This window comes from Eubalaena glacialis, chromosome 2 (assembly GCF_028564815.1).
Source record: "Eubalaena glacialis isolate mEubGla1 chromosome 2, mEubGla1.1.hap2.+ XY, whole genome shotgun sequence".
NCBI lineage: Eukaryota > Metazoa > Chordata > Mammalia > Artiodactyla > Balaenidae > Eubalaena > Eubalaena glacialis.
Genome location: NC_083717.1, coordinates 78,580,726 through 78,601,956, shown reverse-complemented (window position 1 = coordinate 78,601,956; position 21,231 = coordinate 78,580,726). Strand labels below are relative to the sequence as shown.

Sequence of the window (21,231 nt, the reverse complement as noted above, 5' to 3'; positions counted from 1 at the left end):
AGTCCCTATTATTGCCTATGACTCTGTCTTTACTGGAAACAGAACTTCTGCCTGTTTATATTTAAGTTAGTTTTTTTTTAAATATTTATTTTCTTTATTATTATTGTTTTTGGATGTGTTGGGTCTTAATTGCGGCACGTGGGATCTTCGTTGAGGCATGTGGGATCTTTTTTGTTGTGGCACGTGCTCTCTTCATTGCTGTGCTCGGGCTTCTCTCTAGTTGCGGCGTGAGGGTTTTCTCCTTCTAGTTGTGGCCTGCAGGCTTGAGGGCACGTGGGCTCTGTAGTTGTGGTGCGTGGGCTTAGTTGCCCTGTGGTGTGTGGGATCTTAGTTCCCCGACCAGGGATTGAACCCATGTCCCCTGCATTGCAAGGCAGATTCTTTACCACTGGACCACTGGGGAGGTCCCTAAATTAGTTTTAAAAAATAAAATTCATTTCCTCAGTTGCACTAGCCACATTCTAAGTACTTAATAGCCACATATATCTAGTGGCTACCATAGTGGAGAGTACAAGTATAGAATATTTCCATCATTGTAGAAAGTTCTGTTGGACTGTACTTCATTAGGCCGTGTATTGTTATATTGGGTTGGCCAAAAAGTTCGTTTGGGATTTTCTGTAAGATGTTACAGAAAAACCCAAACGAACTTTTTGGCCAACCCAATATGTAGTGTGCTTATATATGTAATAAAAGCTCATATAAAAAGTGTAATTAGATTTATGTTTTGTTTTTGCCATAAACAATAATTAAGTTTATGTTTAAGTTAGGCTTATATATTTCTGTTTACACAGAGGCATCTAGCTTGTTAATTTTGAGTTAACCAAATTTATATAACTTATATAGTGGATTGTGAAACTGGGACTGGGTTTCAACTTCATTGCTCTTTTCTCTGCATTATAGCACGGTGAGAAATTTCTGGCTTGTTGTGTCATGTCTTATTTTGAATTGTTTGTTTCTTGTGGCACTTATCATTCTGATTGATAATGTTCTGGACCCTTTGTAGTCACAGGCCTAAGACAGTGCCTGGCATGCAGTAGGTGCTTAAATACTTGTTTATTCAAAAAATATTTATGCACTTACTTGAGCCTGACATTCTGTATGGGATATAAGACTAATTTCTGTTGCAGACCTAATAGACTATGAATATGCATTCATCCATAGAGAGGCTACAATACCCTAAAAGTAGAGTGAACCTATATCTTGAAAACTTAAACTAGATTTCCAGTCATTCTACCAGGTGAGATGTGGAGTGGCATAGCTGAGCTAACTTACAATCTAACAAAAAATAGTGCTCCCTTTTCCTCAGTGAATGTTGGAGCTATTTCATGTAGAGAGCAATGTCCAACGGTTAAATAAGAACTGTTGAAGAGCTGACTATGAATGTTAGTTAACTAGCTGGCTTCATGAAATATGGAAGTGAGAATCCAGCTTTTATAGGAGAAATACCTTCCATACTTAGGAAACCAATTTTCTTCAGTCCAATCTATTGTAAATTGAGAAATTGGGGACAGTTTAGTCAATATTTAAGTTTCTTGTTTTGACTTGGCTGTTTAATCTACTTAATTGTTAAGAAAGAATTTCATATTCAAGTATCAAATGCTTATGCTATTACATGGTTAGTTATGCTTGTTACTATTTAATACAATTGTTTAAAAACAGGTCATGTCATGCTTTGGTGATGCAAGCAAATATTGAATAGATGTTCACAGGCATTTGTTTCAGTTAACTTTGGTCTTAAAAAGAAATAGGATTATTATTCAGTTTTTTGACATGACAAAATTAATCTGAAAAATCAAAATAAATAACTACTATAAAATAGAGTGTATATCTCTTTTACAAATGAAATCACTATCTCTGAGTTGTAAAGTTTGAAAATGCATTTGTCAAATATGTAATTTATTTGTATTCTGACTTATTTAAAAAAGAATTTGAGTTGGACATATTCACTTGCTAGAGAAAGGAAATGATTAAATTAAAATTTCCTAACTAATACACATTTACTCTTTTAATAGTCATTTTATTAATAATAACTGCATTGTAGAATTTGGTTTGAGTCTTTTTTGCAATAAAGTTCTGTTTTAAGTAATTTCAGAAGTCTTTACAAATGCATGGAGCAAAATTTAGACTTTCAGAGATTTGCTTTGAGATTTAAGGTATTTTAATAGCTACATCCAAAAGTACTTTTGTTAACACAAAGCTATTTTGTTGTGCCTTATCCTGATTCTCTGAGATATAAACTAAGTTTTGAGATTAGATAAAACCATTAGTTCAGTAAATAAGTACTTACTGTATGTTCAACACTGTGCTAAGTGCTTTGAGGATAATAAAGATGTATTGGATGTGGCAGTGTAGCTTTATATATCTAACAGAAGAGAGAATATGTATACTAATAATACAAATACAAACATTGTTGGATTCTTATAGACATGTTATAGAAAAAAACCTATAAAAAAAACTCAGTGAGTAAATGGGCTAACATGACTGTCTTTTTCCCCCTTACGTATCTATCTAACCTTATTGTTAAAATAAAAACCACTAGTACAAGACTCTATAGTTCAATTTGTATAAGCAGTCTCAAAATCTTACGGTACAGTGTCTAGCACAGTACAGTTAAACAGGTAGTATTGTGTACATAGTGTTAATAGATACGTGGGGAATGAATGCTTGTGAAAACTGTTCTTCTTGAGGCTTTGTATCAGTAACTAACTTACACTTTCCATCATTTTCAAAGTGCAGATCATTACCCATTAGTGGGTTAAGAAATCATTTTAGTGGATCTCACAGAGCATGATAAAGAAATGGAACAGTATCACATGTACTTAGAGGATTGTTTTTGTAAAATTTGTTTGTTATTTAAATATACATTTGTGTACACTAGGTGGTGATATAAAATGTATTTAACAGTGAGTGGATTGTGGTTTAAAAAAAAAAAAAATTGAAAGCCACAGCTTTAGTAGTTGGTTTTAGCTGTTTTCAGAGTGTCAGTTTCTCTTACTATTTTGTAAGGTGTGAAAATGATTGGATTTTCATATCTGACATGATGGGTTTGCTCTTTGTTAATGCTGCTTTGCAAAATGCTAGGTACTGGGGTTTAAACTCCACTCCAGATTTTCCTGTATTTGATAACGGGTCTCTTAGAACTTTTTTCGTTCTTAGTAGCCTTTAGTCTTTTGGGTCACTGACCTTTAACTCATGTTAGACAACTACCTTTAAAGAAAAAAGACAGCTTTATTGACATTGGAAGCAATAGACATTTTAATCCATATTAAGGACAATATCTCAGAAATATAAAGAGAGAAACTAGAATATAATTATATAAAAACAAAAACAAAAAAACACAGCATCAAGCAGGAGAAAATTCTTCCAGTTAATGATGTAACCTACCTGGGCCTCATTTTGAAAAGAAAGAGGAGGTTGTTACTGAATCTCTCAGGTTACTTTCTTATACAAATTTGGAACACTTGAGACATCTTTAACTCTCTTTCAGCTCTGGAATTCTACAAATATTTGGAATGATACTATAAACAGCTTCACTTTCAGGAATTCAGAACCCCTAATGAAGTGGAAGTGAATTGTGTTCACTTATATGTGCGCATTAAAATTACTTTACAAGAGTAAAGAGTCTGGACTGTTTGACAAAGTTGGTATAGAAAAATTAAATGCTCATAGCCTGTATATTGGAAAAAATATCTTAGAACTTTCCGTGAATTGAATGTTTCTTTGAAGCAGGTTGAGGCTAATTTTTTTTACCCTCTGTAGTAGGATCATTTTCTGAAATTGTAATGAAAATCAATTGCAAAAGATAATTCAGCATTTAAGTACTCTTTAACTTCTATTTTCTAGGAACACATATAGTTCTTAAAATGAGATTATTTTCAGAATCGTAGCAGGTCATTGCTTTTATTGCTCTTTCACACTACTTGATTTTTGGATATGATTGTCATGGTCTTTGCTGTTAACTTGAGGGCTACTACAGTATAGAAAACACAGCTTACTCGATTTGGGAATGTGGTGTGGTATAAGTTGAATAGAGATGAAAAAACAATTTCTTTAGGTCAGAAGTATTTTACATCTGGAAACATACCCTCGAACTCTGGCTGTAGTTTTTCCACATGTGTCATTTATTAGCAAATATATTTCTATGAAATTTTGACAGAGTGTACTATGGAAATGGTATTAGAGCCTCTACTCTTTCTTCCTAAGGAAAGCTTTAATTCTAGGCAGAATTTAGCTTTGTTTTGATAAGGTGTTAAATCCTCAGTCAGTGTAGGAGACATTCTTAACCAAAGTACTATGCCTGTACTGTTTTTATCTTTGCTTTAATTTTTTTAGGAAAAGTGTTTTGAGATATTTGAAAAGGGAGAAATCTTTGATCAAATTTGAGTTGGACTCAGTGTTTTATTTCATTGGCCTTCATGCTTTAGGACATCTGCTTTAAAATATGAAAGAGGGTTCCCACTCTCAACCTGCCCTCCCTCTTTCTGGATGCATCTGTTTATTTTGAAGTAACCCTGGTTCTCTATGAACTGTCAGGTACTGTTGATTCCTTGTATTAGAGCAAGTGGAAATTGGTACGGTTGTGACAGGATATATACCCTGTGTTTCAAGGAGGAGTCAGCCAGAGTTTGAACATTGTTCATGTATGTATGGTAGGGTGCCGCTAACTTGGTTCCCGGAGAACATGAGATTGCCATGGCAACAAAAGCTCTTTGAAGGCAGAAATCTTGGCAGAGTGGTTGGGTCTTTTGAAGTGCTGGGTGTTTTGATAGGAAAGGATCCAGTCAGCAATAAGCACACAACTGTCGGCCAGCAGTCAAGGAAAATAAGCATTTCGCTTTTAGCTTTAACTTGAGGGCAAATATATTTTGTTTCCCCCTCAATGCTAATCTTCCTTCAAAACAAATATTTACATGAGGTTTTCTTACCACATGTATGCTGTTTCGGGAATATAAGTTTCCAAGCATGTGCTTTGTGATGTTTTGGCTGGCCTAAAATTATAGTTGTATAATGCGTTCTAATACTAATGGGTTCTGATATTAAAAGTAGAGTAGGTAAAAATCAGTACAAAGTACTTAGTTCAGAATTTGGTATTGTTTAAGAACTAGTGAAAAACAAAAATAAATCCTCAAACTCCATGATCTGCCTACTGTTTTCAAGATCCTTATCTGACCAACTTTCTTTTTTTTCTCTCTCTCTATTCTCCACTGTTAATCTCAACCTTCATCATGGTTTTGCTCTTGTGGATGTTCAGTCCTGCTTCTGGGCCATCACTCCTGCATAGCATGCCTTCTCATTTTTCTTTCCAAACACTACTCATCTCAGAATTTCCTTCTCAGGTTTCACTTTTGTTATTAAGCTTTCCCTGTCTACTGTAACCTCCAGGAATCTTTTCCTTCCCAAACTCTTGATTAGAATTTACATATTGAATCATTTATAGCTTAATATGATTTTACACATTTTTTTTGTTTATGTGTTTTGTGTTGTGAGTTGGACCAGTTTTTTTAGTAATAAACTTTTTGTGGTCAGGAATTGTGCCCTCTTGTGTCTTATAATAAAGGACCAGACACATGGCTAGACTTAGTGAAAACTAATTCATTAATGGTTTTAATTTAAACTATGTTAATGTTCAAAAATTATGTTCAAATAATAGACTGTTTAGCTTTTTAATAGGTTGTATATATAGTCATCATAAACAATGTACTATCTCGAGGATACTGTGTTATTTTTAATGCTTGTTCCCAGGGCTAATAATTTGTGTAGATCTTTTCCCAACCACAATTCTTTTTTTTTTTTTTTAATATTTATTTATTTATTTTGGCTGCTCCGGGTCTTAGTTGCGGCACGTGGGATCTTCATTGTGGCACGTGGGATCTTCATTGTGGCACACAGGATCCTTTGTTGCGGCATGCGGGATCTTTTAGTTGCAGCATGCAGACTTCTTAGTTGCAGCATGTGGACTGTTAGTTGCCGGCAACCACAATTCTTCATCTAAACTGAAGAACCCAGAAAATGATTTGGATGACTTTTCTCAGTTCTCCCAAGAATGATACGTAGTTGGTATCATTCTTAATGCCTAGGAAACAAGTAAATTGAGTACATTCAGTGAATGACTTAGGGTACTAGGGCTTAATTCTTCTGTGGAACCACAGTTGAGAATGGGACATACTTGTCATTTCTGTATTACACTCAGTTTCCTCATGTATGAATGACTAGCTTGAATCTTTCTATATGTTAATTTTGTTGTTCTTTTCTATTTCTTTTTCCAATATGCTGGTAAAACTTTTAAGGAAAGCCATTCCTGAGACCAGATGGAAGTTTTGCTATTTGGTTTATTAGAAGCTCTTGAAATGATAGCCCAGTTTTAAGCAGCACTATTGTCTGCAGATGTAAAATACAATTCCCACTTTTTAGACTAGATCAATATAAAATAGGGAAATTTTTGGTATTACAAAAACTCTTAAAAGATTTTCTCCCTCTAATCTGTGACTGAAGAAGGAGGTAAAAAGCTACCTGCTGAATCAGGTATTTTAGGATTATTTTATTATTCTCTCTGAAAAAGAATCTATTAGTTATTTGCATGCATTTTATACCTAGAAATGTTAAACTTCAGCCTTTATTTTTAAAAGTAATTTTTCATTGAAGAAATATCTAAAGTACATAATTAAGTTCAAAATTCACATTTAGCCCTTTGCTTTTGTTTACTGAACAGGTCTAGGGGAAATGCCTAGGGCCTTAGGGGAGTGCCAGTGTCCTTTGGGTCTGATAAAACTTTAGGGATAGTCATCATTCACAGGATAGTTATTAGTCCCTTAATATAGGTGGAGTAAAGAAGCTCTGTAGTTAATCATTATGGAAAATGCTTTGATGGTTAATGATTTACATATAGTTCTTTATTGTTTCTGATAGCATGAGTTGTATTTAGATGAATTTTCTTAAAAAAGTAATATTTTGTTTTAATTGTTTTGATTAAAATCTTTATAAAATGTATTATAAATTTTATTATTTTCTTAAAGCTTACCAAATGTCTATCTTTGTCAGGGTTACAGTCATGGATATTTGTTGTACTTTGCTCTAATAGAGTGATGGTGTATTGTATTATGATGAGGGTTGATAGGGTTGTTTGATTCTATGTGAGTCTTTTCCTGATTACTGTACGTTTATATGTGGCATTTTAATATTTTATTTCCTTGTTACCTATAGTAATTTCTCAGTTTCTCAGTTTTTAACGGGACTAACCAAGTTTTGGCTTTTCTTATGTTGTAAAATCTTTATTCAGCTCTATAACCTAACCTGCTAAAAACTGACCTATGGTTAATGAGGTAAGTATTGTTAAAATCAGAGACTGTGTTGCTATTTGAAAATAGGCCTGGGAGTGATTTTCACCCCTCTTGTGGAGGAGAGCACATGGGCTTTGTTTAAACTCTTTTTCTGGGCTATTTCTCTCATTGTCTCTGGGTATAGTTGATTGCAGTCACTCGATATATGAGTATGAAATATATGGACTGTTGCCATTTCTCCTTCAGGTGACTTTGATATTAAAATTTTTTAGAACACTTTTGTTTTTTTCTCGTGTGGTAGCAAAATTTATTTGAAAAAATATCAAAGTAAATGGTTTATATATATTAAATGTGTTTGAACGTGAAACTTAAAGCCAGCCGATTGTGAATTAAAGGTATATCAAGTACTTATTAAATAATACAAATGTTTTTGGCATAAATGGATTAAGTTGATTGAATTTATAATTATTGATAGTGATATTGCTGCATTAAACTCTAATATGCTGTGATAAGGAACATTCTTTTGGATACATCCTAACCTGTCCTGATGTGAGGAAGCCTTTTCTGTAAATGTAAGGGGAAAAAAATTTAAATCATCCCTTTTGGTTATTGAGAGCGGAGACTGGGTTGTCTCAAGTTAAATTCTTGTCAAGGACATTCGTTGGTACTGGATGGAACATAATTAGTTTACTAATTTGTTGAGTTCTGTATAGTTCGTGAAACTCATGGTTTTTGTTTGAGCCTTTCTTTAACTCTGGCTTCCTCTCAGTCTTTTGTGTTTGTGAATCTGTCTAGTTCATTGAGTGACGAGGATAGGCAGAGCTGTATGCCGAGGACCAGATGTGTCTCTTTCCTCACTGCGATACTCTTGGCTTTTTGTTGACCTTTACATATAAAGGATTTGGCTAAGCTCAGAGGAGAGGAAGTGGGGAACCGACTGATTAGGATTTGTTCTGGGTTCAAAAAAAATTCATAAAGGGAGAGAGGATGTTCATTACTGAGAATTGGGTAGGGGCACTGCCCCAGGTTTTTCAGCTCAGCCTCACTAGGGTAAAAAATGGAGGTCAAGTGTCGGGGCAGATAATCTATCCATTGGAGCTTTTCTTATCTGAGGAAATTTGAACACAGTAACCATAGTTGAATTGCCAGAAAGTGTGTGTTGTTTCATATTAAGCTAGTTAATCGAAGAACTTCTCTTTTAGCTAGATAAAAATATATATCAATTTTTGAGCTACTCATTGGTACTAAACAGGAATATAATTTTGATCCCTATTTCTTTGGCTTGGGTTTAATTAGAAACAGTTGAAAAAGCTGGGCCCCGTTATTCTCTTTTCGATCCATTCATATAGTATTACTCTTAGAGCACTAACCTAAGATGAATTAGATTGCTTTTCAGTTAATTTGAAACAAATAGGAGCCATCTGGAAGTGTAGTAACATGGCTTTGACTTTTACTCTGAGTGAAATGGGATGCTATTGAAGGGAATGACATCTGACTTAATGCTTTAACAGTATCTTCTTGGCTGCTGTGTAGAGCATAGTAGAAAGAAGAGACCAATTAGGAGGCTATAGAACATGTGGTTAAATTTTAGATGTACACTGAAAGTAGGACTGATAGATGTTAGGCCTCAGCAACAGAAAGAATAGTAACTAATTGAGAATGGGGAGACTGAAGGAGGAACACATCCTTTTTTTTTTTTTTTTTTTGTAAGAAATAAGATTGGGAATCTACTTTCAGACATGTTAAATGCCTATTAGACATCCAGGGGGAGATATTAGTAGGTAATTGGATATTCTGTTCCGGGATACCAGGTAGAGATGTGAACTGGAGATCCCAACTTGGGAGTCACTCTTCTTTGTATTGACATTTATATTGTTTCTACATTTTGCAACTACAAATAATGCTGCAATGAAGAATCTTGTTCATATGTATTCTTGTATTTCTGGAGGCACATTTTCAAGGGAAATTTCCAGAAGTGGAACCGCTGGGTCAAAAAGCAAATGCACATGTAGTTTTGTTAGATACTGCCAAAGTCCCTTCCAAAAGAGTTGTGCCCAACTTGCATTCTTACTAGTGATATTTAGTAATGGTCACAGACATTTTAGTGGTGGGAAAAAAACTTATTAGTCATCAAGTATAGGTAATTCACTTCTTTTATAACAACTTCATTGAGATATAATTCACATACCACACAGTTCACACATTTAAGGTGTACAATTCATATATGAAATGTCCAAAATAGCCAAATTTATAAAGATAGAAAAGTAGGTTAGTGGTTATCTAGGCTGAGTTTTGGGTTGGTAGATTGTGGGGAGAAGAGGAGTGACTGCTAATGGATATGGGTTTCTTGGGGGTGTAGTGTGATGAAAATGTTCTAAAATTGATAGTGGTGATTTGATGGTTGCATAGCTGTGATTATACTAAAAACTATTGAATTATACACATCTGAGTATATATGGAATATAAAGCCATGGGATCAGAGTGAATTAAGATGAAGAAGAGATCAAAGGACTGTGTATGTACTTCAACATTTAGAAGTTAGGGTGATGAGCAAGAGGTACTTGAGAAGGCATGTCAAGAAATACAGGAGGAAACCAGGCAAGTATGGAATCATGGAAGGTAAATGAAGAGAGTGTTTCAGGAAGAAGGGCTACTAACAGTATTAAATGCTGCTGATGGGTAAGTTAAGATGAGGATTAAGAGTTGATCATTTGATTTAACAACTCCAGAAGAAGCAGTTGTGGTAGAGTGGCGGGGACAAAAGTCTAGTGGGAGGGAGTTTGGGAGAGTGGAAGTAAAGAAGTTAGAGACAGCAGGAATAAGGCCCTTTACCCAAGAATTTTGCTCTTGTGGGAAAGATAGAAAAGGGGTGTAGCTTTGTGGTGGTGGGGAGAGGTAAGTGGGTCAAAAAGCAGTTTTAAGTTTTTTATCTTTTTTTAAGATTGAGAGTTAATAGCATGTTGTAGGATCATGGGGATGAGTCAATAGAAAGAAAAAGAACTGATGATACAAGGAGAGGGAGAATTGCTTGAGTAGGTGAGAGGAAGATGAATCGGGTTTGGCTAAGCAGGCACAGCTCATAGGAGCAGGAGAGAAAATGATGTGTATTAGGTTATCAGTAAGACTGATATTTTAGAAATACAGAAGTGAAAATACTGTTACGGTCTTTATTTTGCTACTTTTTCTCTATATGACTTTTATTAAATCTGATAATAAGCCTGTGAATATCATGGTAAAATTGATATTGAAAGGTGTGGAGGAGCTATGAAATGTTTATGCTTAGAGTTAAGAAAACTGTTGAAATATATTTAATTAAATAATGTTGCCCTTCAAACTAAGTCAGTATCTGTCTGGTGGTTCTGTTAGCTATCAGTGGATGGACAAAAGTTTCAAGGTAATATTTGTAAATCAGCAAATCCTAATAATCATTGTCAATTGTATACAATTAGACCAGTTAGTTTTAGCATGTCACTTAAGAGTGACTGACTATGGATGTGGAGTAAGTTTCTTTTTAATTAAGAGTTGGATATAGAATGGAAGGAATCTTTTTTTTTTTTATTGAAGTACAGTGATTTACAATGTTGTGTTAGTTTCTGGTGTACAGCAGAGTGATTCAATGATTCAAAGACTATATATATTCTTTTTCGTATTCTTTTCCATTGTGGTTTATTACAAGATATTGAATATAGTTCCCTGTGCTATACAGTAGGACCTTGTTGTTCATCCATCCTATATATAATAGTTTGCGTCTGCTAGTCCCAAACTCCCAATCCAACCCTCCACTCCCCCCTCCCCCCACCCCGCCCTTGGCAACCTCAAGTCTGTTCTCTATGTCTGTGAGTCTGTTTCTGTTTCATACGTAGTTCACTTGTGTCATGTTTTGGATTCCACATATACGTGATATCATGGTATTTGTCTTTCTCTTTCTGGCTTACTTCGCTTAGCATGATAATCTCTAGGTCCATCCATGTAGCTGCAAATGGCATTATTTCATTCTTGTTTATGGCTGAGTAATATTCCATTGTGTGTGTGTGTGTGTGTGTGTGTGTGTGTGTACACACATACGCATATACCACAACTTCTTTATCCATCTGTTGATGGACATTTAGGTTGCTCCTATGTCTTGGCTATTGTGAATAGTGCTGCTATGAACGTAGGGGTGCATGTATCTTTTTGAATTATAGTTTTGTCCAGATGTATGCCCAGGGGTGGGATTGCTGGATCATATGGCATTTCTGTTTTTAGTTTTTTGAGGAGCCTGTATACTATTAGAATGGAAGGAATCTTAAGCTACATCTAGTCTATCTAATTTTGCAGATTAGATTTTTCTTTAATATCCTGCAGACAGAAGACTGGAATTGAATAGGAAAACTGAGATATAGACCCAAGACTTATGGAGATTTAGTACATGATAAACCTGGCGTTTCAGAGGGAACAAATGGGATAACCATTTTAAGAAATGGTTAACCATTTCGGAAAAGATAAAATTAAATTCATACCTCACATCATACAGAAAAATAAACAGCAAATGACCAGAGATCTTATTAAGAATGAAACTATATGAATACAAAAAGAAAACATGGGTGGATTCTTCTGTAACCTGGGTGTAAGGAAAGGTTTTCTGTGACTCAAAATCCAGGTGCAACAAAAGGAAAGATTGGTAAATTTGACTTTATAAAAATTTAAGACTTTTGCATGGCAAAAACCCCACTAATAACAAAGCCAAAAAGATATAAAACTGGGAGAAAATACTTGCATTATATATCACAGATAAAGGGCTAATATCCCTCATGTAAAGGCAAAATAGAAAGAGACCCTAATAGAAAATAGGTAAAAAGACATGGACAGATAGTTCTCACAAAAAGCTATAAAAATTTCCCTTAAACATATGATAAGATAATCACTCTCACTTATAAGAGAAATCCAAGTTAAAACTTGCACTGAGATGCCAATTTTCACCTGTGAGATTGGCAGAAATTTAGAAGTACAATCAAATACTTGTTAGCTGTGAGGAGAGAGGTATTTTCTTACTTCGTTGATGGTAATACAAACTGGTATTTTGATGCCACTGTACCCCAGGTTGGCACAGGGTGGCTCAAGAAGTGGCTTCCTTCCAGAGCAAGAGGTCAAAGGAAGAGAAGATGCTGACCACTTCACTAGATCCCTTTTCCTAGTCTTCCCACAAATCCCTGAGGTCAGAAGGTGGGAATTCCTGCCCACCTGCCTTTTTGGGCCTCGAAACTCTATGATCTCTCCCACCAAGACTGGCTTTTGAGATGCTAAAGGCGGGTTAAAGGACACAAACAATCCTTTCCCAAGATAGTAGTGGGACTACAACATGGGAAATGTTTTTGATTGTAGGAAAATGAATATTCACTAACTCTGTCTTGTCCCTTTGGTAGCAAGTCATAGTCTCTCTTTCAATAAATGGATTTATCAGGCACGTGAGAGCAAAGGTCAGGTAATTGGAAAGGCCAAAATTAAATAAAATAATCCTCATTAACTGTCATTGCATAAGTCATGTATTATATATATGTGCAGAGAGACAATTTTTAGGTTTATAATACCGCAAGGAAAGTTAACTAATCTGAACTCAACAATGCCCTGATTACATGTCATCACATTTAGAATTATTTTGTTTGTGCTAGCTACTAGACCTGGAATAGAAGGTGATGTGGCAATTGATAATAACATAAGTCAAATTAAAAAGTGAGTTATCCTGTTGGGTGAGAATATAAAATGGTACAAGCTGCTTTGGAAATCATGGTGGCCATTCCTCAAAATGTTTATCCTGGAGTTACCATAGGACCCAGTGGTTCTGCTCACAAGAGAGTTGAAAACATGTACTCTCAAAAACTTGTACATGAGTGTTTATAGCAGCATTGTTCATAGCAGTCAAAAAGTAAAAGACAAGCCAAATGTCTGTTGACTGATGAATGTATAACGTATTGTGTACCCATACAGTGGAGAATTAACTGGCCATAAAAAAGAAGTAAAGTAATGATACATGCTACAACATGGCTGAACCTGGAAAACATGATAAATGAGAGAAGCCAGTTGCAAAAGGTCACATATTGTATGATTCCATTTTTATGAAATGTCTAGAATAGGTAAATCTATAAGGGTAGAAAGTAGATTAGTAGTTACCTAGGCCATGAGGGTTGCAGGGAATAGTTTGAGGGAGGAAGGGGAGGGACTGCTAATGGACATGGGTTTCTTGGGGGTGTTGTGTGATGAAAATGTTTTAAAATTGAAAGTGGTGATTTGATGGTTGCACAACTATGAATAAATGAAAACTATTGAATTGTATACTTTAAATATGTGAATTGTGAAGTATGTGAATTATATTTCAATGAAGTTGTTATAAAAGAAGTGAATTACCTATACTTAGTAACTAATACGTTTGTTCCCTGTCACTAAAATGTGTGTGACCCATTCCTATATACATTGCTGGTGAGAATGCAAGTTGGCACAACTCTTTTGGAAGGGACTTTGGCAGTATCTAACAAAACTACATATGCATTTGCTTTTTGACCCAGCAGTTCCACTTCTGGAAGCTGACTCTGAAGATTTACCTCCAGCAATACAAGAGTACACGGGGACAAGATTATTCATTGCAGCATTACTTCTAATTGTAAAATAATGGAAACAACCTAAATGTCAATACAGAGGAGAATGATTAAATAAAAACTATGGTACATCCACAAAATGCTTGTATATAAAAGAATGAGGGAACCTCTATGAATTGATATGGAGTGATTTTTAGGATTATATGATTAAGTATAATACCACAAGCAAAGTACAAATGAGCATCTGTACTATACTAACTTATGTAAGAAAGAAGGCAGCATAAGAAATTACACATATATCTGCAGATGAAATACAGGAAGGATAAACTAGAAACCACAGACACAGTGAATAGGAACAGGGTGGAAAGAATGAGGGATGGGAGTGGGATTAAAGAAATGGAGGAGGTTGTGACATTACTGAGTATACTTTTTTGTATGGTTCTGACTTTTGGAGCTATGTCATTGTTTCACATGTTTCTTTTTGTTTTTTAAATCTATAAAGTTAGAGAAAAAAATGAAAACAAAAGTGGACTAAAACAGAAACAAATGAACTCAACTGATTTCAAATGAATTACATAGTTACAATGTGGGTTGGGATGGGGGCACACCAACACATTTTGAACACAGTATTTGGACTGTATGGCCTTACGGCCAAAGACAAAAAGACCTCTTTAAAAAATACCCAGTTTATAGGCTTTCCTTTTTTGTGCAGAGCTACTATGGGTTAGCAAATCCAAAACTACTTTCTATGTATACCAGGATTGAGCAAATGGTAAAAAAATATTTTATGGGTAATGGAAGCCAGATTTCTTATTGTTGGAGGAAGGAGTTTTAAATATGCAAAGGGAGAAGGCTAGAAGGAAGAAATCTTGTGGTGTTCAGTTGGAATTTGAAGTAGAGATAAACTGATCTTTCTTCCTTCTGTGTGTCCATTCATCTGTCCATCCATCCATCAGTCTATCTGTCTATAGAAATAATTATAGATGAGACAGGGGTGTGTGTGTGTTTTTGTGAGTGAATGTATGTGTATGAATAAATGTGTATATGTATATATATTAATTTATTTCATACTCTTCTATGTCAACCCCTTGCATGGATGTGCTTCCTAGATAATTTTTAGTCAGTAATTTTATCATTGATTAAACTTGCTAGGTAGGATATTACAAAAATATTCACTTAGACACTGTCTTTGTTTTTGTTGTTTGGCCATTTACAGAATGACTTTGTTAAATACATTTGCTAAAACATTAGACTTCTAGCTGTTTAATTTAATTTCGTAAATGTCCCCCACATTTTCCTTTAAGAAAAACATTTGTGTTATTGATAAAATGTTAGTAAAGAACCTCCTGTAATAAACATTTAGCATGTGCAAGTGGAAAGCAACATGTCTCTAGCAATCTTTAGTGATTAATAGATTAAATTCATTTTTACATTTGGACTTATGTACTACCATCTAACTCATGACATGATCGAATAATAATCAAGATATGGTAATAGTAAAATATTAGTAATCAAGATGCTTTTATCTATAGTTGACAAAATGTAGTCTAAAGAAGAATTAAAGCTGTATTGGAGTCATTGGATTTGCTACTGAACACTACATTTAAAGTATATAATTATCGTGTGTATAATTATAATCATAGTCTTATAATTTGTATATAATCATACTCCTATACTTTGAGGAAGAAAATATGTGTGAATTGTAGGTATTTTAATGATTGTTAATAAATTAAGTAATAATTGAATTTTCTTTTGGTGATTTCAAATTATTAGCATCTCATCCTAAAAAAATTGAATTACATAATAAAGTCTGCCTTGCTCTAATAACCTGTGTGAATATGTTAAAAAATAAAATACTCTAGTAACCCCAAACTAATTTTTTGTTTATTACTATTTAATTTGAGGCAGTTCTAAGCACTTATAGCAGAGAGTTGACACATAGCCAATTACAAGTAACAATTTTAATAAAAGTTTAGAATTAAGTTTTTAAAAAAGAGCTATCTTTGCATCTAAATTGAGGCCTCTACACATTGTTTCTCACTAAAAGTAGTCAAAGATACTTGGAAAAAATGGCTGGTTTTGTATTTGATGCAGGAAATGTACCAAATAAGCCTGGAACATCTTGTTATACCAGGTAATAAGTAATAAGGAAGCTTCAAAGACTAATGGAATCTTGTCAGAAAGACTCAGGGTCCAACTTGAAGAGCTTCCTACAGGCTGAAAATTGGACAGTTTGAGCTTTAATAATATCTATAGCGGATTGAGACACTTCATATATGTTTAAATACAGGAGTTCATAATGACTTTAAAAAATGACTGGTCATACTGGTGGAGGATGCTATTGAACCAGTCATTATTTTAAAAGTGGGAAATGAAAGGAAAGAATTGCTTATCCTATCTTTCCTGTAAGAACTGTACCATTGGGCAACCAAGTAGATGATGAGGGGGAAATTTATTTTTATAGAACTCTTCTAGCTAACAAATGGGAAAGGAATTATAAAATTAGAATATCACCATTTTGTAAGCCCTAATAAGTTAATGAATGTAAGCATTGAACATTGTGAAAATTAACACTACTAGAGAAAAACAGCCAGAACATTTGCCTCTTGATGTAAGACAAAATACTATCCATGAAAAAATCTTGCCCCTGCCAGAAAAAAGAATTGAACCTCAAGCACCTAAATTCAACTACTAACTTATGGAAAATACAGAAGAAGAAAATGTTAAATACTAACAGCAACCCCTTGCTGGATATAATCAGAAAAATCCAGACTGTAGGAAACTACAGAGCAACCAAAAATTTCTTCCCTCTCCTCCCAAGGTCTCAAAGAACAAACAGGAGGGGACACATTTAAAACTTAAAATTAATCAAAGTTAAATAAAATTAGAAATTCATATCCTCAGTTCAAGTGCTCAACAGCCATATGTGGTTAGTGGCTACTATATCAGACACTGCAGTTATGGAACATTTCCATCTTTGCAGAAAGTTCTGTTGGATAGGTATATTAATTTCCTAGGGCTTCTGTAATAAATTACCCACAAACTGGGTGGCTAAAATTGCAGAAATTTATTCCCTGACAGTTCTGGAGGCCAGAAGTTCAAAATTAAGGTGTTGGCAGGGCTATACTCCTTCTGAAGGCTGTAGGGGTTTATCCTTCCTTGCCTCTTCCAGCTTCTGATGGCACCCTGATGTTTTTGGTTTGTGACAGCATATTTATCCTTTCTAATATAAGGACACCAGTCATTGGACTTAGAGCCTAGTCTAAATCTAGGATGATCTTATCTTGAGATCCTTAACTTAATTACTTGTTCAAAGACCCTACTTCCAAATAAGGTCACATTTGCAGGTACTAGGTGTATTGATTTGGACATAGTCTTTTTGAGAGGCACAATTTTAACCTACTACAACAGTGCAACTAAATATTAAAAGGGACTAAGAGACATATCAAACAATTGCAATGTCTGGACTCTCTGGATCCTGATGCAAACAAACATTATAAAATTAAAAATTATGAAATGAATTCCTTGGGGGTCCAGTGGTTAGGATGCCCAGCTTCCACTGCAGGGCACACGGGGTTCCATCCCTGGTCGGGGAACTAAGATCCCGCATGCCGCACGGTGCAGCCAAAAGGAAAAAAAAAAGTAATATAATATGCCACTTAGAGAAAAAAACATATAAAAATTATGAAATGATTGCACATTAGGATAATGGATATCTGTATTAAAGAATTTTTGTTAGCTCTTTTATGGGTAATAATGGTATTGCAATTATTTTTAAAGAAAGAACTTTTATTGTTTAGAAGTACAGCAATATTTACAGTTGAGATGAAATGATATATTGGAGATTTTTAAAAATAATGCAGGAATGAGGAAATGGGTAGTGTATAGATAAGGGGCTGTAAGCTACAGACCATTTAGCTTACAGCCTGTTTTTGTAAATAAAGTTTTATTGGAACACAGCCATACCCATTCATGTACATGTGGCCTGAGGCTACTTTTGTGATATAAAGGCAGAATTAAGTAATTCAAACAGAGACCAGTGGGCTTCAAAAAACCTGAAACATTTACTGTGTGGCATTTTACTGAAAAAATTTGTTGACCCCTGCCTGGTATAGATGAAACAAGGTAGACAATGAATTGATAATAGTTAAAGCTGTCTCCTTCTTATATATGTTTGAAATTTCCCATAATATGTTAAATTTTCTGAAAAATAATTGACTGTTTCTCTGATTTGAGAGTAAGAAAGAACTAAGCCTAAAAAGAAAGAGAAACAAAGGAAAATACGTAAATATTTTATTCTATCAATATAAAAATTCTATTTGTAATATTTTATCTCTTCGAGGTATGACATAAATATGGTAAGAAGTTAACATTTGTTAAATCTGGGTGTTGGAAACATGAGTCTTACATTATTTTGTATTTATCTGTATGCTAAAATATTTTTAATTAAAAAAAGCCAAACTGTTATGTTATAAATTTAAGTTAAAGTGTATAAGGGCAAACTACACATTTGGGAAAGTATTTGCAATATATAACAACAGTTTGAGAGCCTTAATACATACACATCCATTATAAATTTCCAAGAAAAAAAATCTTCCTGTTAGAAAAGGACACATACAGTATTTGCCAAAGAAGGGCAATTGGCCGAGGTGCGTGTGGGAAAAATGTTTTTAAAAAAAAGAGAGAGAGAGAGACCATAAGCAGAAAAGTTAATTTTAAAAATTAGACACTCTTAAGATTAAGAAAATTATATATATGTAAAACCACATCACTATATATATATATAGAGAGAGAGAGAGAGAGAGGAGAGAGAGAGAGGGGGAGGGAGGGCAACTATATGTATATATAGGGAGAATGTAAAATTTGTAGTTTTGTTGTTTTTTGTGTGTATTTTGGCCAATCAGGTTGTTTTGAAAGTAATATTTTAGAGTAAGTTGAAGTTTCTAAAGTTCAACAAGTGGAAAAAGAGTAATCTGTTTTTGGTAATTGAGCTTATTTGTTAACTGTTAGAAATTTCCGTTTGTAGAATATGTTTAACATCTTATGTATACTGATTGTTGAGATACTTCTCTAGAGGTTCTTAAACTTTAGCACATATCAGAGTCACCTAGAGGGCTTGTTAAAACATGGACAAGCCCTAGAGGGCTTGTTAAAACATGTTAAAACATAGACAATCAAAACCTCATCCCCAGAGTTTTTGATTCAGTGGGTTTGGGATGGGGCACAGGATTTGCATTTCTGACAAGTTCCCCTGTGATCTGATGCTGCTGGTTTTGAGGGACCACACTTTGGTAACTGCTGCTCTACAATGAAGAGAAAAGAGAACGAAAGGAAAAAAAGGTATTTGTATTACAGCAACTAAGCTCTGTCTTTGATGCACAAGGTTTATGATCAGTTGAATATACAGTATATGAAAAAGCATTCCTTTTTTATTTAGAGAATCATTTGGAGCCTTAAGCCTGGAGTTTGTAACTTGTACAACTTTGGTATGTAGGTGATGATTTCATTTGTTTAGGCCTAGCTTTTTTGAACAAAACTGAGCTTTTTTTTTTTGAATTGTTTGAAGTATAGTTGATTTACCATGTTGTGTTAATTTCTACTGTACAGCAAAGTGGTTCACTTATACACATATATATGTATATACCTTCTTTTTTAAAATATTCTTTTCCATTATGGTTTATCATAGGATATGGAATATAGTTCTCTGTGCTGTACAGTAGGACCTTGTTGTTTATCCATTCTATATGTAAAAGCTTACAGCTGCTAACCTCAACCTGCCACTCCATCCCTCCCCCAACGCCCTCCCCCTTCACAACCACAAGTCTGAAAAACTGACCTTTTTGTAGTTTATCAAGTTGCAGTGTTATTTAGGTGGATGAGAATAACTTCAAAGTGGAAATAGTGAAAAGAACAAGTGAGGTAAAGAAAAAGTATGATTCTACTAATATAAAATTAAACAGGCAAAAAAAACATTTTTAGGGAAACATATTTGGTAAAATTATTTTAAAAAGCAAGGGAATGATAAAGCTAAATTCAATATTGTGGTTACCTCCCAAGGGAGAGTATTTATAGTCCATTATTTGTATTTATACCTTACTTACATAAATATTCTTTTTTTTTTTTTTTTTTTTACTATTCAGTAAGAATAAATCCTAAAGCGAAATGCTCTATTTCCTTCATAGAAAAAAAAAATCTTAAGAAGACTAAGGCTCCCTTAGGCTCTTAGTTGGGCCTGCCAAACGCCCTAGGCCAGCACTGTATGTTAGAATTTCTGCAGTGATGAAAGCTTTTAAAATCTTTGTCAAATGTGTCTAATAAGCACTTGAAATGTGGCTAGTGCAACTGAGGAAGTGATTTAAAATTTAATTATTTAAAATTTATATTTAAATAGGCACACGTGATTGGTGTCTGCCATATTATTGCAACTCTAGGCAGTTTAGAACATGGTTTAGCCCTTGAGTTAATAATCTATTAATAATTCTCCTACAGAATATGCAATGTTTGGTTTGCTGACATTTTGCTTAGGTTACTGATTTCTGTCTGTTATCTTGTGTGCTTTGACTCCTACTTCTGCTTCTTGTGTTCAGTGGTAGCAGTTTGATTTACTTGTCGTCTGCCTTAAATTCCTGAAATTGAGTCTTCAGAATCAGAAGCTACTGGACTAAAGTTTATTGAAAACACAGTTGTATTTTAGTTATAATGTTCTTTGAAATTTTCATAGAATAATTTTTTTAATGTCAGAATTTTATTACATTATTTTCTGCTGATTCTATTTAAAATATCAATGCCATTGACTTTTCTGAGCCCTAACCAAAATTCTTTTTATTTTATAATTTGAGTCGTTCAGTAAATATTACTTGCTTGTTGTGAACCATGCATTCTTGAGAATTGGGGAATGATTGAAGAAATAGACTCTGACTTATGAGGTGAGCATACTTGGAAGTATTTTTAGAAAGCAGAATGTGCTTGAGAGAAACACATTGAATAGTCATATACTAGCTGGAGGAATGAGGGTATGACTGGGAAGAGACCAAACAAAAATGTTTATATATTTTTATTTTGTTATTTTGTCACTTGATGGTAATGGAGATTGTACATCAAAGTTCTTCACAGTGTTCCTATTACTATATAAATGTTGTGATTTCTTTTTTTATTTGCAAAATATATATTTCAAAAAGGACTTGTGCCTGTAATATACAAAGAACTTGTAACCCAAAAAAATGACAACCCAGTTTTTAAAAAAATAAGCCAGAGCTATCTAAAAATACACTCCATCAGAGAAGACATATGAATGGCCAACAACACTTGTAAACATGTTCAGTGTCATTAACATTGTAATCAGAAAAATGCGAATTAAAACCACAATGAGACACACTGCACACCAT

General features: G+C 34.2%; 1 protein-coding gene across 2 annotated transcripts in view; it reads left to right on the top strand.

The window, feature by feature from the left end:
- Positions 1 to 21,231, top strand: part of TCF12 (transcription factor 12) — a 371,138-nt gene that overhangs the window by 34,360 nt on the left and 315,547 nt on the right. The gene's annotated exons all lie outside the window — the stretch shown is intronic.